This window comes from Periplaneta americana, chromosome 14 (assembly GCF_040183065.1).
Source record: "Periplaneta americana isolate PAMFEO1 chromosome 14, P.americana_PAMFEO1_priV1, whole genome shotgun sequence".
NCBI lineage: Eukaryota > Metazoa > Arthropoda > Insecta > Blattodea > Blattidae > Periplaneta > Periplaneta americana.
Window position 1 is genome coordinate 88,045,143 of NC_091130.1, and position 16,961 is coordinate 88,062,103.

General features: G+C 34.2%; 1 protein-coding gene across 1 annotated transcript in view; it reads right to left on the reverse strand.

The window, feature by feature from the left end:
• Taf9 (TBP-associated factor 9) overlaps positions 1–12,993 on the reverse strand; it is a 177,151-nt gene extending 164,158 nt beyond the window's left edge. The window contains exon 1 of the mRNA XM_069845708.1: positions 12,962–12,993. The gene's annotated coding sequence lies outside the window, so the exon portion shown is untranslated. The remainder of the gene's footprint in view (positions 1–12,961) is intronic.
• Between the last annotated feature and the right edge of the window lie 3,968 nt (positions 12,994–16,961).

Consider the following 16,961-nt stretch of genomic DNA (forward strand, 5'->3'; position numbering starts at 1 on the left):
TACTCTAGGTTTCAATATTGTTTTAATTCTTGTTTCCCAGTTAAAAGTTGTTCTGTAAAACCAAACAAAAATTCTTGGGTTAACGATATTGTAAAGAAATCTAGTAGTAATGTCGAGACTTGTATTATTCTTGTAGAGATTTTCCTGAATTAAGAGAATATTATACGCAGGCTAAGAGGATGCACAAAAGGCTGGTTTGTGAAACAAAAAAAAAAAGTTCTATGATACCTTAATTAATACATCTAATAATAAACAAAAAAACTGCTTGGAAGATTATAAACACCAGCATTGCTAATGTTAGTAAGGAGGATAATACTGTTCTAAACATTAACTGTGCTCCTACAGATGATCCTTGCATAATTTCTAAACAATTTATTGAATTTTTCAAAGAAGCTCCCATAAAATAATGTCAAGCAAAAACAATTCAGAAGTGAATGGTAGACTCTGTAGTATTAATGGTATTTCTCAGAGTATGTATATATTTGAGTTTACTGAAGCAGTGGTATTCAAAATTATTAAGACAAAATTGAAAAATAAATTATCTGAGTTTACTGAAGCAGAGGTATTGAAAATTATTAAGACAAAATTTAAAAATAAATTATCTTCTGATCCAGATGAAATTCCAACAACTATTCTAAAGCCATGTGCTGATGTTATTGTTAAACCACAGAATTAAATTGAATTTAATGGAGGGGGGCACTATGGCCCAGCACTGTGACCTGTTAAGATCTATTGCGCTGCCCACACCTGTGGAGTAACGGTCAATGCGTCTGGCTGCGAAACCAGGTGGCCCGGGTTCGAATCCCGGTCGAGGCAAGTTACCTGGTTGAGGTTTTTTCCGGGGTTTTCCCTCTACGTAATACCAACAAATGTTGGGTAACTTTCGGTGCTGGACCCCGGACTCATTTCACCGGCATTATCACATTCATTTCATTCAGAAAACTGACGTATACGGACTCTGCTGTATGTTTCACTGAGACACATTTTAATTAATCGAACTAGTTTCTTGGGAATATCAAATTCAATAAGAATATCATATGATACTTCCCTCTTAACTGAGTCATATGCCTTTTTGAAATCAATGAATAATTGATGTACTGTACCCTTATACTCCCATTTTTTCTCCATTATCTGTCGAATACGAAAAATCTGATCAATAGTCGATCTATTATGCCGAAAACCGCACTGATGATCCCCAATAATTTCATCTACGTACAGAGTTAATCTTCTCAAAAGAATAGTGGACAAAATTTTGTACGACGTCAACAAAAGTGATATTCCTCGAAAGTAACATTGACCATGATTTCTTATCCAGATCTTTCTGGCTTTAATTTTAGGCCTACATTTTCTTTTCATTAACGAAATGGGTTATGTTCATTAAGTCCATTTTGTCATCATCTGAAGATTCAGATTCAACACAGTGTCGTTCGTACATCATTTGTATAGTATTCTTAAATATTGAACATAACCTGTACAACTTCCCCCAACAAATGATTACCTCAATCAGAAAAATATTCTCTGCATAAAGGTAGTGGATACATAGATGATCATAGCGAGAACTCGCTGTAGTGTGTGGAGGAGGGCTCTTTGCCTCTTCTTCCTCGTTAGTGAGGTCTCTTTAAGTGTGTTAATGGGTCTAATGCTGGAAGAGTTGCTTACCTGTGTTCTACAGTTTACCGAAATAACCTAGATGTTGATACAGCGTCGTAAAATAACCCAATAGAATAAGAGAATCTATTGCACTGACCCTCTGGTGATGCATTCCCAAACCCACACCGGCTGACCACACTAAGGTTTTCTGTATGCCCAGGTTTTGAGCAGGCAACCCCACTCGTCCCTAAGCCAGCACCCTCCATGTATCACCACCCGGAATTTGGGGAATGTCACAGAATGATAACGAAATGGAGAAATGTGACAGAATGATGTAAATGCCAAATTTGGGGAAAAAGGGAGAACCCCAGGAAAAACCTCAACTGCGACCTTGTCTGTCACAAGTGTCACTATGGATTTTTTCAATGAAAATCGAACCTGAGCTGCCTGCATGACAGTCTCAAGGTCTGACCATTCAGCTACCGAAGAGTTCTCGTTAAACCACTGACTTATCTAATTAATTTATCTTTTAGGAGTAGTATTTTTCCCAAAGAATTTAAAACTAGCAAAGTCATCCCAATTTTAAAAAAAAAGAGGATAAATAAAATGTTGAAAATCACAAGCCTGCTGCTACAGGTTATAGTTTTTTTTTATATTTTTGAGTATTCTACAGTATGCTAACAAGGTTAGTAGACTATAGGCCTATGGATCATAATAATATTTTACATCCATGCAACATGGTTTCACCTCGAATAAATCAATTACTTCTGCTATATACTCATTGTAAAAGAAATTATTTTTGCTCTTGATTCTGGACAAAACTCCAATGGTATATTTTGTGACTTAAGTCGAGCATTTGACTGTGTAAATCATGATTTGCTATTGAAAAAATTTGAAGTTCATGGAGTGCGAGGTGTGGTACTACAGTGGTTTGAATCTTATTTAAGTAGACGTAAACAATACGTTGAAATCTCTCATATATCTGGAAATAGGAGAAGTTCATATAAATCACCTACAGTTTGTGTAAATATTGGCGTACTTCAAGGTTCTGTCCTGGGACATCTTCTATTTCTCTTGAATGTAAACCTTTGAGCTTAAAAAAGTGTTTTGTTACTATGAATACGCTGATGACACTTCTGTCACAATTTCTGGGTATAACCCCCGACTTTGGAACTAAATTGTAACCTTTTATTAGAAGATATGAGAAAATGCTTCTGTGCTAATAGGCTACATCTCAATGTTAACAAAACAGGCTTCATAAATTTTCACACGGTGCAAAATAGATAAAATATGAATATAAATATAAACAACACACATATTATGAGATGGTCTGATGTCAGATTCTTAGCTGTAATGTTTGATGAATGTATGAACTGGAATCAACATTGTATTTCTTTAATTTCTAGATTAAATGCGGTTGGTTATCAATTAAGAATACTGAGTAGTAGGCTATGTTGGGCTATGAAACACTATTATCCTTTTAGTATGCTCATTCTGAATCCAGGTTGAGTTATGGTATCTATTTCTGGGGAGTATGTCCCCTAACACAAAATATATTTGTGATTCAAAAGCACATTCTATGTAGTATTTTTAAAATAGCACCTAGGAGTTCGGGTAAAGACTATTTTAAATAGCTATTATAAAATTTTGACAGTATATGGTGTGTATTTTATAAGTTTGATCGAATGTGTGTATAGCAATTTTACTGATTATAATTCCAGTAGGGAATGTCATGATTATAATACAAGAAACTGTAACGTGTAGGAATATGTAACACCAGAACATAATTTGTCTATGTACAGTAAATCAGCCATGGTCCTAGGTTTAAAATTGCTCAACAATCTACCTAAAAATATTAAACAAATCAGAGAGAAAACATTATTTAGGAAATTGGTCAAAGAATATTTAATCACACCATGTCCTTATGATAACAATTGTGTTAGAAATGTTGTTGTTTTCTAATGCCAGGCATTTGACAATGAAGTTATTTAACCTCTTGCACTCCAATATTTTTCAAAGATATTATCATGACCAGCCAATGAAGCACAGATTTTGAGGTGTTCCGAATTCATTTCTTGGTTTGAGTTGCACAATGGGCAGTTAGGGAACTGATATATTCCAATTCTATGCAGGTGTTTAGCCAAACAATCGTGGCCTGTTGCCAATCTAAATGCAGCTACAGACGATTTTCGTGGTAAATCGGGAATTAACTGTGGATTTTGATGCAGAGAGTTCCATTTTTTTCCCTTGGGATTGTGTTATCAAATTTTGTTTGTCGAAGTCTAAGTATGTAGATTTAATAAATCTCTTCACAGAGTAATACGTAGATTTAGTAACAGGTCTGTAAGTAGCAGTGCTGCCCTTCTTTGCTAAAGCATCCGCATTCTTGTTTCCCAGGATTCCACAATGGGATGGTATCCACTGGAATACAATTCTTTTATTGAGTGATATTAATTGAGAGAGCATTTTAGTTATTTCTGCTGTTTGAGATGAAGGTGTGTGTTTAGAGACGATTGATAAAATAGCTGCTTTGGAGTCTGACAATATAACTGCATTCCTAAATTTATTGATGTGGCATAGAAGATTCCTGACACATTCATTTATTGCAATGATTTCACCATCAAAACTTGTTGTTCCATATCCAAATGATCTATAAAGTGAGAAGAGACAGCACATAACACCTGGACCGGCACCTTGTTCTCTGGAGATCAAGGATCCGTCGGTGTATAAATGAAGCCAGTTTTGTGGAGGGTACCTAATATTAATTGTCTCTCAAGACAATTGCTTCAGTATTTCAGTGTTTACTTCTGATTTCACTATTTCTTTTGTTAAATTTAGATTATATTCTATATTTAATAGAGTTAAAGGGTTTGGTTTAATTTGTACATTTTCTTTTAAATTCAAGATATTGATTTTCTGTTTTAATTCTTGAACAATGGATATGAAACTTTTTTGAGTTTTCAATCTACAGAGAGGACTGTATGAATGCCAATTGTTTCCTGGTAATCTGATAAGTTTTTCATATTGAATCAGTGCTTTTTCTTCTATTGTCATTTTGATGCTGTTAATATTAGTGAGGAATCTCATAGAATCTATTGGAGTTGTTTTGATTCCACCAGTAATGAGTCTGAGAGCTTGATTTTGAACATATTCTATGTCGTTTATGAAAGGTGAAGTAATTAAAATTTCTCCGCAGTATGTCAGCACTGGCTGTATAAACATTTTGTATGTAGTGTTCAAAGTATTCCTAGAGCATTCCCATTTCTTTCCTGCTAGTCTTTTTAGAAGGGAGAATCTTTTACGAGCTTTTTCAGAAATGTATTTCAAATGGTTGCTCCATGTTAACTTACTATCGAAAATAACTCCAAGATATTTGGATTCATAAGTCCTAGGAAGGTGCTGGCCATTGTATTGGATATTGAATTCTCTTTCTTTTTTACCAAGTGAAAATATTTGGTAGTTACTTTTGCTTAAATTGAGTGTCATCAAATTTGATGTATTCCATTCATGTAGTTGATTTACAGCTTTAAGAGCAGAATTTTGAATTTTGTCTCTATGTCTGTAAGATCCGGAAGTCCCACAAAACTATATCATCTGCAAATAGTGCTGTTTTCATGTTTGATTCCTCTAATAGGGAGGGTAAGTCATTTATATAAATATTGAATAAAGTTGTGCTGAGGACAGCGCCGAGGTAGACATCGATATATTTGTCTGTAACTAGAAAGTGAATTATTGAATTTAGTGGCAATGAATCTTTGACTAAGGAATTCTGATATCCATCTGAACATATTGCTGGAGATAGGCTACCTAATTTCTGGAGTTTTAGTAATAATTTATTTATTGCTAACTGAAAATCAATAAATATTGCCAAGGTACAGTATCTTCTTTCTTGTTAAAACTGTCTTTTATTTCTTGGCCGAGGCGTATGACTTGTTCATTGGTAGAGTGTAGTTGTCGAAAGCCAGGTTGTCTGGGTGATTAAAGATTTTGGGATTCTAAATATCAAGTTAATCTGTTGGAGATCATGGTAGAAATGTTTTAGCATATATTTAACATTGCTTTTTACTTAATTTTTTTCGTTACATTTTATATTGTTGTATTTTTAAATTGTGGCTTGTGTTATACCGCTTGGCTTTTTAAGGACGTCTGTCTGTCTGTCTGTCTACCTACATACCTATCATAGCCACCTTTACTCATCTTCACTTGTTCTCCTCTCCTTTGATTCGAGGTTCGTCACGGCACGGTTACTAAGGCTCATTAGACACTTAAACAGATCTCGCTAGTGAGAAATTTGTAGCGAGGAAAATCAAAGATTGATAACATGATTCAAAGGACGTCCACACACTGGAAGAGATTTTTTTTATTTTATTGGGTTATTTTACGACGCTGTATCAACATCTAGGTTATTTAGAGTCTCAATGAAATGAAGGTGATAATGCCGGTGAAATGAGTCCGGGGTCCAGCACCAAAAGTTACCCAGCATTCGCTCATATTGGGGGAAGAGATTATAGTTCGATGCGTAAACCTCGAGTGAGTTGCTCACTGGAATCGATAGTTCAGCAAATTTTCTTGACACATTTATCAAAGAAAAAAAAATTACAGTTTATTTAATGACGCTCGCAACTGCAGAGGTTATATGAGCATCGTTGGTGTGCCGGAATTTTGTCCTGCAGGAATTCTTTCACATGCCAGTAAATCTATTGACATGAGCCTGATGCATTTAAACACACTTAGATGCCATCGCCCTCAGCCGGGATCAAACCAGCAACCTCGAGGATAGAAGACCAGCGCTATACCAACTACACTACAGAGGGCGACTTTATAAAACATTGACCGAAGTGTCATGTTGGTTCGAAGATGCGAGAAAATAATTATTTGGGCTGGACGGCATAGTGTTTTACTTATTTCGCTAAACTGTAGAACACAGGTAAGCAACTCTTCCAGCATTAGACCCATTAACACACTTAAAGAGACCTTGCTAACAAGGAAGAAGAGGCAAAGAGCCCTCCTCCACACACTACAGCGAGTTCTCGCTATGTTCATCTATGTATCCACTACCTTTATGCAGAGAATATTTTTCTGATTGAGGTAATCATTTGTTGGGGGAAGTTGTACAGGTTATGTACAATATTTAAGAATACTATACAAATGATGTACGAACGACACTGTGTTGAATCTGAATCTTCAGATGATCACAAAATGGACTTAATGAACATAGCCTATTTCATATTGAAGGTATACCGATAAGCTATCACAATTTGACTATAATTATGTGTGTGTGTTCCGCCTTTGCTTATCATGCAATTAAATGGAGAAACTAATAAATCATTAACGTTTTCGGTACTTATGTTCCATCTTCAGATGTATGTATATAATGCTAATTGTTAACCAAGCCTCTAGGTGCATGTGTCATAAACTTAAATAATCAGTGTTTTTGTGCGTACTGTACTATATCGATGAAGTGTTGCCATGATTGCATAAATAATTACCTAGCTCTTATATACTATTTGTTGGTACAACATACTATCAAAATTAAAAATTAAAAATTCAGTCAATGTTTAAACCACTATTTAAAAACACTATTTAAAACTGTTTAAAAACACATAGTTTGTGCATAACTTTAAATATATGAAGTTGGTGATCACTTGTTGTGCGGTCTTTGCCGATGTGAAGTTGAATGAGGCAGTTGTGGTGATCTTGGTTATTAGAGTTGAGCTAAACGTGGTATCGTTGACATGGCTATGTTTGCTGAAAGTGATGTTGTGGCACTTCTATAATAATTAATGGCATTGCTGTAATTTGTACCCATAGATGTATTGTTAAAACAAATTGAAGGTTGTCAAGTCCATGGATTTAGTATCGCCTGGCGTGTCTGTAACAATGATTAAGTATTAATTTATGAATTTGAAATTGAGAGTATTTGAAATTATTAATTTGGAAATTCCTTTAACTGGTGTTGGTTTTGGTTAACTGTTAGGGGTGATGCCTATTATGTAAGAAAAGTAACTTACAGTTTTACCGCGTGTTGGTCTGCTCGTGCTTGATGGTAGGCTGATACTAAAGCGGTGGGCTTGCTCACAGTATATTTAAGTTGTGTTGTCTGTTACCGGAAGTGGAGGGGGAATCGGTGAGAGCTGTGTGTGCGATTGTTTAGGCGGGAATAATTTGAATAAATTGAAAAGTGGGTTATTTATGTTAGCTATTTGTTCATTTAGTAGGGGTTTTCCTGAGTTGTGTTCTTTTATGATATGAAATTGTTCAGCTGTTTCTATTGTGGGGTCATTTGTGATTTTTAGTATTTTCAGAGTGTCGTTAATATTTGCGAGTTCGTGGTTTTCATCTATGAGGTGTTGTGCGAATTTTGATCTGTTTCTATTATAAACGAAGTCAGAGGTGTGTTCACGAAATCTTATTTTGAAGTTACGCCGAGTCTGTCCTATATATGTTTTGGTGCAATTTTTGCAGTTTAGCTGGTATATACCGCTGTTTAGGAGGGGTTCATTATTGTTGGTGTTATTAGGAATTATGTTGTTTAGTTTGTTGTTGGTACGATGGGCTATGTTAATATTTTGTTTTTTAAAAAAGTTACTAAGTTTGTTTGAAATCTTGCCGTAGTATGTTAGACTATGCCATTGTTTTTTGTTTTGTGTTTTCTCGGGTTGTAATGTTGTGAATTCTTTTTTATGTAATTTTGTTTTTCTCTTTTGTATTAAGTTGTTAATTAGTTGGTTTTCGTATCCATTTTCAGAGGCTATTTGCTTTATATAATTAAGTTCTTTATTGTAATTATCTTTATTTAGCGGTGTTGTGAGTAATCTATCAATGAGGAAACGGAATTTGCTAATTTTATGTGTGGTTGGGTGTGTTGAATGTTTTTTTTTATAGCATGTGTGGTTGTTGTTTTCTTCCTGTATATGTTAAATGTAATTGTTGGAGCTGCTATTGTTATATTTAAATCTAGAAAGTTAAGGCTGTTGTTATTGCTTTGTTCTAGTGTGAATTTTATGTTTTGGTGCCATTTGTTAAATTCATCTAGTATTTGACCCAATTTAAAAACATTACCCAAAACACATAAAAAAAGAAATGACAATGAGACCAATAGTGAATTGCAGAGAAGCCCCAAATTACAAAGTTAATAAATACTTATACAAATTCTTAAGTAATAACATCATTCAAGACAACCAATATACCATCACCAACACAAAACAAATAATAAAAAAACTCCAAAAACTCAAAACCACGAACAACACCAAAATACTTTCACTAGATGTCACAAATTTATATACCAATATACCAATAGATGAAACCATTAACATTATTATTCAAAAACTGAATGAAGCCCAATTAAATAACAATATAATTCAACAAATCATCCAATTACTAAAAACATCACTAAAACAAAATTACTTCAAATTTGATAATAACATATATATTCAATCAACTGGATTAGCCATGGGTGACCCCTTATCTGGATACTTAGCTAACATATTCCTACAAGACCTCGAAAACAAACATATAAATAATCTAAACAATAAGTTCAATTTCAGTACATACGCAAGATATGTTGACGATACAATAATAATATACGAAAACACCCAAAACACAGATAGTCAAATACTAGATGAATTTAACAAATAGCACCAAAACATAAAATTCACACTAGAACAATGCAATAACAACAGCCTTAACTTTCTAGATTTAAATATAACAATAGCAGCTCCAACAATTACATTTAACATATACAGGAAGAAAACAACAACCACACATGCTATAAAAAAAAACATTCAACACACCCAACCACACATAAAATTAGCAAATTCCGTTTCCTCATTGATAGATTACTCACAACACCGCTAAATAAAGATAATTACAATAAAGAACTTAATTATATAAAGCAAATAGCCTCTGAAAATGGATACGAAAACCAACTAATTAACAACTTAATACAAAAGAGAAAAACAAAATTACATAAAAAAGAATTCACAACATTACAACCCGAGAAAACACAAAACAAAAAACAATGGCATAGTCTAACATACTACGGCAAGATTTCAAACAAACTTAGTAACTTTTTTAAAAAACAAAATATTAACATAGCCCATCGTACCAACAACAAACTAAACAACATAATTCCTAATAACACCAACAATAATGAACCCCTCCTAAACAGCGGTATATACCAGCTAAACTGCAAAAATTGCACCAAAACATATATAGGACAGACTCGGCGTAACTTCAAAATAAGATTTCGTGAACACACCTCTGACTTCGTTTATAATAGAAACAGATCAAAATTCGCACAACACCTCATAGATGAAAACCACGAACTCGCAAATATTAACGACACTCTGAAATTACTAAAAATCACAAATGACCCCACAATAGAAACAGCTGAACAATTTCATATCATAAAAGAACACAACTCAGGAAAACCCCTACTAAATGAACAAATAGCTAACATAAATAACCCACTTTTCAATTTATTCAAATTATTCCCGCCTAAACAATCGCACACACAGCTCTCACCGATTCCCCCTCCACTTCCGGTAACAGACAACACAACTTAAATATACTGTGAGCAAGCCCACCGCTTTAGCATCAGCCTAGCATCAAGCAAGAGCAGACCAACACGCGGTAAAACTGTAAGTTACTTTTCTTACATAATAGGCATCACCCCTAACAGTTAACCAAAACCAACACCAGTTAAAGGAATTTCCAAATTAATAATTTCAAATACTCTCAATTTCAAATTCATAAATTAATACTTAATCATTGTTACAGACACGCCAGGCGATACTAAATCCATGGACTTGACAACCTTCAGTTTGTTTTAACAATACATCTATGGGTACAAATTACAGCAATGCCATTAATTATTATAGAAGTGCCACAACATCACTTTCAGCAAACATAGCCATGTCAACGATACCACGTCTAGCTCAACGCTAATAACCAAGATCACCACAACTGCCTCATTCAACTTCACATCGGCAAAGACCGCACAACAAGTGATCACCAACTTCATATATTTAAAGTGATGCACAAACTATGTGTTTTTAAACAGTTTTAAATAGTGTTTTTAAATAGTGGTTTAAACATTGACTGAATTTTTAATTTTTAATTTTGATAGTATGTTGTACCAACAAATAGTATATAAGAGCTAGGTAATTATTTATGCAATCATGGCAACACTTCATCGATATAGTACAGTACGCACAAAAACACTGATTATTTAAGTTTATGACACATGCACCTAGAGGCTTGGTTAACAATTAGCATTATATACATACATCTGAAGATGGTACATAAGTACCGAAAACATTAATGATTTATTAGTTTCTCCATTTAATTGCATGATAAGCAAAGGCGGAACACACACACATAATTATAGTCAAATAGCCTATTTCGTTAATGAAAAGAAAATGTAACTTAGGCCTAAAATTAAGGCCAGAAAGATCTGGATAAGAAATCATGGTCAATGTTACTTTCGAGGAATATCACTTTTGTTGACGTCGTACAAAATTTTGTCCACTATTCTTTTGAGAACATTAACTCCGTACGTAGATGAAATTATTGGGGATCATCAGTGCGGTTTTCGGCGTAATAGATCGACTATTGATCAGATTTTCTTGTATTCGACAGATAATGGAGAAAAAATGGGAGTATAAGGGTACAGTACATCAGTTATTCATTGATTTCAAAAAGGCATATGACTCAGTTAAGAGGGAAGTATTATATGATATTCTTATTGAATTTGATATTCCCAAGAAACTAGTTCGATTAATTGAAATGTGTCTCAGTGAAACATACAGCAGAGTCCGTATTGGTCAGTTTCTATCTGATACGTTTCCAATTCACTGCGGGCTAAAGCAGGGAGATGCACTATCACCTTTACTTTTTAACTTCGCTCTAGAATATGCCATTAGGAATGTTCAGGATAACAGGCAGGGTTTGGAATTGAACGGGTCACATCAGCTTCTTGTCTATGCGGATGACGTGAATATGTTAGGAGAAAATACACAAACGATTAGGGAAAACACGGAAATTTTACTTGAAGCAAGTAAAGCAATCGGTTTGGAAGTAAATCCCGAAAAGACAAAGTATATGATTATGTCTCGTGACCAGAATATTGTACGAAATGGAAATATAAAAATTGGAGATTTATATTTCGAAGAGGTGGAAAAATTCAAATATCTTGGAGCAACAGTAACAAATATAAATGACACTCGGGAGGAAATTAAACACAGAATAAATATGGGAAATGCGTGTTATTATTCGGTTGAGAAGCTCATATCATCCAGTATGCTGTCCAAAAATCTGAAAGTTAGAATTTATAAAACAGTTATATTACCGGTTCTTCTTTATGGTTGTGAAACTTGGACTCTCACTCTGAGAGAGGAACGTAGGTTAAGAGTGTTTGAGAATAAGGTGCTTAAGAAAATATTTGGGGCTAAGCAGGATGAAGTTACAGGAGAATGGAGAAAGTTACACAACTCAGAACTGCACGCATTGTATTCTTCACCTGACATAATTAGGAACATTAAATCCAGACGTTTGAGATGGGCAGGGCATGTAGCACGTATGGGCGAATCCAGAAATGCATAGTTGGGAGACCGGAAGGAAAAAGACCTTTAGGGAGGCCGAGACGTAGATGTGAAGATAATATTAAAATGGATTTGAGGGAGGTGGGGTATGATGATAGAGACTGGACTAATCTTGCACAGGATAGGGACCGCTGGCGGGCTTATGTGAGGGCGGCAATGAACCTTCGGGTTACTTAAAAGCCATTTGTAAGTAAGTAAGGTCAATGTTACTTATGTCCCACCCACTATAGAGACAAAGCCAATTTTACACATAGGCTAATTAGTATAACTTGTTGCTTCTTTGACAGGTTAGGTTTGGTTAGTTTAGGTTTTGTTATAGCCTACTTTGCATATACGATTATAGCGCAACATTGGCAGTGATAAAAGTGAAATATTCGTTCAGTGGCCGTTGGATGCTCTACATTCGCAGACACTTCATTTGACATTGAAATCTCTTTTCAGCTACTTTTAAATTTTGAAGTAACGCTATTTTGACCAAATTTTATTTTGGCTACGGGGCACAGCACAAGATTCTTAGTGAAACGTCATTGCTATTGCACCAAATTCAATTAGAGAATCATAGGAAGGAATGTAGAGAAGAAAGAAAACATAACTGTGTAAGTCTTATAAAGACTTCTAGTATTTACACCACCAACAACGTAAGATTTCCCCATTACGTAGGTGCCAAGTTTTTCAACACTTACCTATACAAAGCTTAAGACATGAACTTAAGCACACAGTAATGCATAACGGAGTGCCGGCTAAAGGGGAAAAAACTGTACACTTACGATATGTAAATTCCAATAGTTGATTTATAACACGTGGTTCGTACTCATTTATTCCCATATCCTTCATTATAGACATTATAACTTGAGCATCTTTAGGTACATGCTTCACTTGCAACGCCATGTTTATGTTGTTGTTGCACTAGCACAAGGCCATGGATGAATATATAACAAGAGGAGTATATATAATTATTGATATATAATTATCCATGACAAGGCTTTTATCACTGTTGCCACCGTTGCTTACGACGGTTGCCACCATATCGCCCCACAATATCCCTAACATTTCAACAAAAAGTAGCTAAATCTCTTGTTGTTAAAAAATCCCCAGAAATATAGCTAAAAATTAATAATAAATATCACTAAATAAAAATAAGAAAAACAAACGGAGAAACTGCAGTTAGTGTCCCGCAACAAATTTTTCAAAGTCCAATGATGGGACGCTGCGCACGAGCCCCTACCACGCCGTAGCGGAAAAGCAACGAGTTAGATACTATAGAGAGGCCAAAGACCTCAGAAAGTTGAAGATAATTGAACATTGGTCCGCCATGTTTCGGTTAGTAAAAACAAAGGGGCGTGGCTCGGATGTTGTAGGAAATGACTGTGATGAATAATTTCGAGGGAAAAATTGTTCCGGAGCCGGGTATCGAACCCGGGACCTTTGGTTTAACGTACCAACGCTCTACCACTGAGCTACTCGGGAACTCTAACCGACACCGATCCAATTTTTCCTCTGTATCCACAGACCTCAAAGTGGGCTGACAACCGACTGACTGTGATGAAGTTAGTATTATCACAGTCTAACAGATACAGTCACGCAACTCATACGTATAAAATATGCCGACATTTGACAGCTGGCGCGACAGTAGCCCTCTAGCGGCAGGCAAGTTAAAAGTGTGCACACGACATGATAACACATCAGAAAACGGGTTTTGCGTAATTTTTTTCATATCTTTATGCTAAACAATAAGTGTATATGGTTCTTACTAATTCTACTTTAGAATCCTGGAAGAATTTCACACGTAGTTAAACTACAAATTTCAGAAGCTGGGAATAAACGTAATTCTTTCTGCTCCTTGCAACTGAATCATGGCCCTGATCACGTATCATGGTTTGATATAATATAATTGTTTGTACGTGGACGGTTAATTCAATTCATTCCTAAATATATTTATAAACCATTGGAACTCTATATTTCCTGTGAGAAAAGTCAAAATTGTAGGGCATATCTCGTAGGGTACATCGCATGGTGAACTCCTCTCCCTATTTCCTGAGAAATTAACTATTTTCCATACCGCAAATTGGGGTAAACTCGGCCGCTGAGGTAAACATAAAAATAAAAAAGGGGAAGATTTAAACCTTAATTTGGCAGACATTGATTTATGAAGTTCATTATTTTTTCAATTTTATTATTATTATTTTGAGTCGCTAATAGTACTGATATTATGGTTTAAATTTTTATGGGAAGTTTACCGCATTTTACATTACAATTCCAGTTTTCACACATAAGCTTAATTTTAACTTACCCTACCTTTATAATACGTAATTTACATGCACTTACTGTTATTATGACGTAGGTGAGAACAAATGGATACACAACTTTGATGAAAAAAAATGTAACTTCAATTAACTCAGAAAATGTAGGCCTAATTTTAGTGGTGCAGAAGTGGTGTAAGTCAAAAATGGGTAATGAGGGTTAAAGTAAACATTCTGTAAAATACAACGCAAAGTAGCAGTTAATATTGAATTTATTTAAACTATTAGTAGTCAGTGAATAGCACGAAGGATATATTAATTGCTACTTTGGCTGTATTTCACAGAATTTTTACTTTAAACCTCATTACCTAATTTTGACTTATACCACTTCTGCTCTGAACGACTCAAATAATCACTGGTAATGTAAAATCAACACCAATAACAGTCATGTAAATTATTACAGAAAAGATTACTTTTTATATTAAATTTAAAAAGGCTCTTTTATTTCTTGAGAACTTAATACGTCTGCCACATGAATCTACACCAACACATCAGAAATTTATCGACACAGTATGGATTTATTCAAGAAGTGAATATTTTGCAAAAGGATTATAATACGCATGAATTCTTGAAAAAATTAACACCATAAACCCTACTTCAATGCAATATAACATTCAACTTTTGAAAAATATAAAGAAAAAAAACACGGATACAAAAATTATGGAATTACTTGCATTAAAAACTGTAGATACATTATCCAAAATCGGAATGGTTACACATTTATACATGATCTCTTCAAAACAATAATATACTGTAACAGGTATTTACTTTGTTTTTCTTTAAACTCTCCTTCCTGACATACAAATAGGTAACTGATAACTAATAAATGTTTTATAGAACACAATACGTAGGCTACCTACAGCGTGGATTATAGGTTATGACTGAATTATGATTTTCTCTTGGTCTTTAGGGAATCTGAAGAACGCCAAATTCGGACACTTAAACTCGTTGTTACTGCAATTTTCGTCATTGCACACATTGCCTTTATTCCGACGCATGATTAAAACGTTATTATAACATCTCGCATACCTTTAAAGCACGTGCTGGCTGTATTAACCCTATGACCAGTGCCTTGCCTGCCGCTTGAGCGCTAGTGTCGTGAATGTTGGCAAAAAAAGTGTTAAAGTTGCGCGACTGTATATATTAGACTGTGGTATTATTGTGAATTGAGTTACATATTAAAACTATGTTAATAAGTAAAAAGTAAAATACACACAAAACTTTACAATTTATAACAGCTGTAGTCCTATGTTTTATTAGTTTCACTAAATATGGCCTAGATATTAAACGACAAGCTAAACTCAATGCAACCAAAGCAAAGCACCTAAAGACGGATGAATGTATTCGGCAGAAGAAAAATCAATAATTTTTTGACTTCGTCACAAATTTAATTACCTTACACCTAATTTAACCTAATATGAAATTGTGTAATTCAGTGCTCACCAGGTGATTTCAAGAGAGACGACGTATGTAACTAATAAAAATGAAACATGGGAATCAGTATACAGTCAAAGTGATATGAACAGTAAATTCAACGAGTTTCATAAAACATTTCTAAATATTTTTCAATCCAGTTTTTCTGTAAAGTATAAAAATGAAACAATATGTAACAATAGATGGATTACACAAGGTATTAAAATCTCATGCAAAACCAAGAGATCATTATACATACAGAGCAGAAATAGTCATGATACAAACTTAAAACAACACTATAAAAATTATTCAAAAATAGTACACAAAGTAATTCAAAAAGCTAAAGAATTACACTATAATACAACAATACAAAACTCTGATAATAAAATCAAAACAACTTGGAACATAATTAAAAAAGAAAGTGGACGATCAAAAAGTAAAGTAACAAACTATACCCTTATATCTAACAATACAAAAACGTCAGACCCAAATGAAATTGCAAACATATTTAACAAATATTTTCTTACAATAACTGATAACCTTAACATCCCCCAAGATAATGTTACTAACAGTTTAGATTCTTTAACACAATATTTTCCGACATTATTCCCAAATATTCAAATATTTCCAACAAACAAACAAGAAATAATTGCAATTATTAAAAATCTAAAGTCAAAAAACTCCTCAGGGTATGATGAAATAACAAGCAAAATATTAAAAGCGAGTTCACATATTATAGCTGGGCCATTAAGTTATTTATGTAACTATTCAATGTTCAATGGTATATTTCCCGAGAGATTAAAATATTCAGTGGTTATTCCTATCTTCAAAAAGGGAGAAACAACGTCTCCAGAAAATTACAGACCCATATCACTTCTACCAGTCTTCTCCAAAATCTTTAAAAAATTAATGTATAAAAGATTATATCATCATCTAGAAAGATACAACATTTTAGTCCCAGAACAATTTGGATTTAGGAAAAATAAAGGCACAGAAAATGCAACATTTAGTTTAACTGACAAAATTCTGGAGGCAGTAAATAAAAAATTACAAG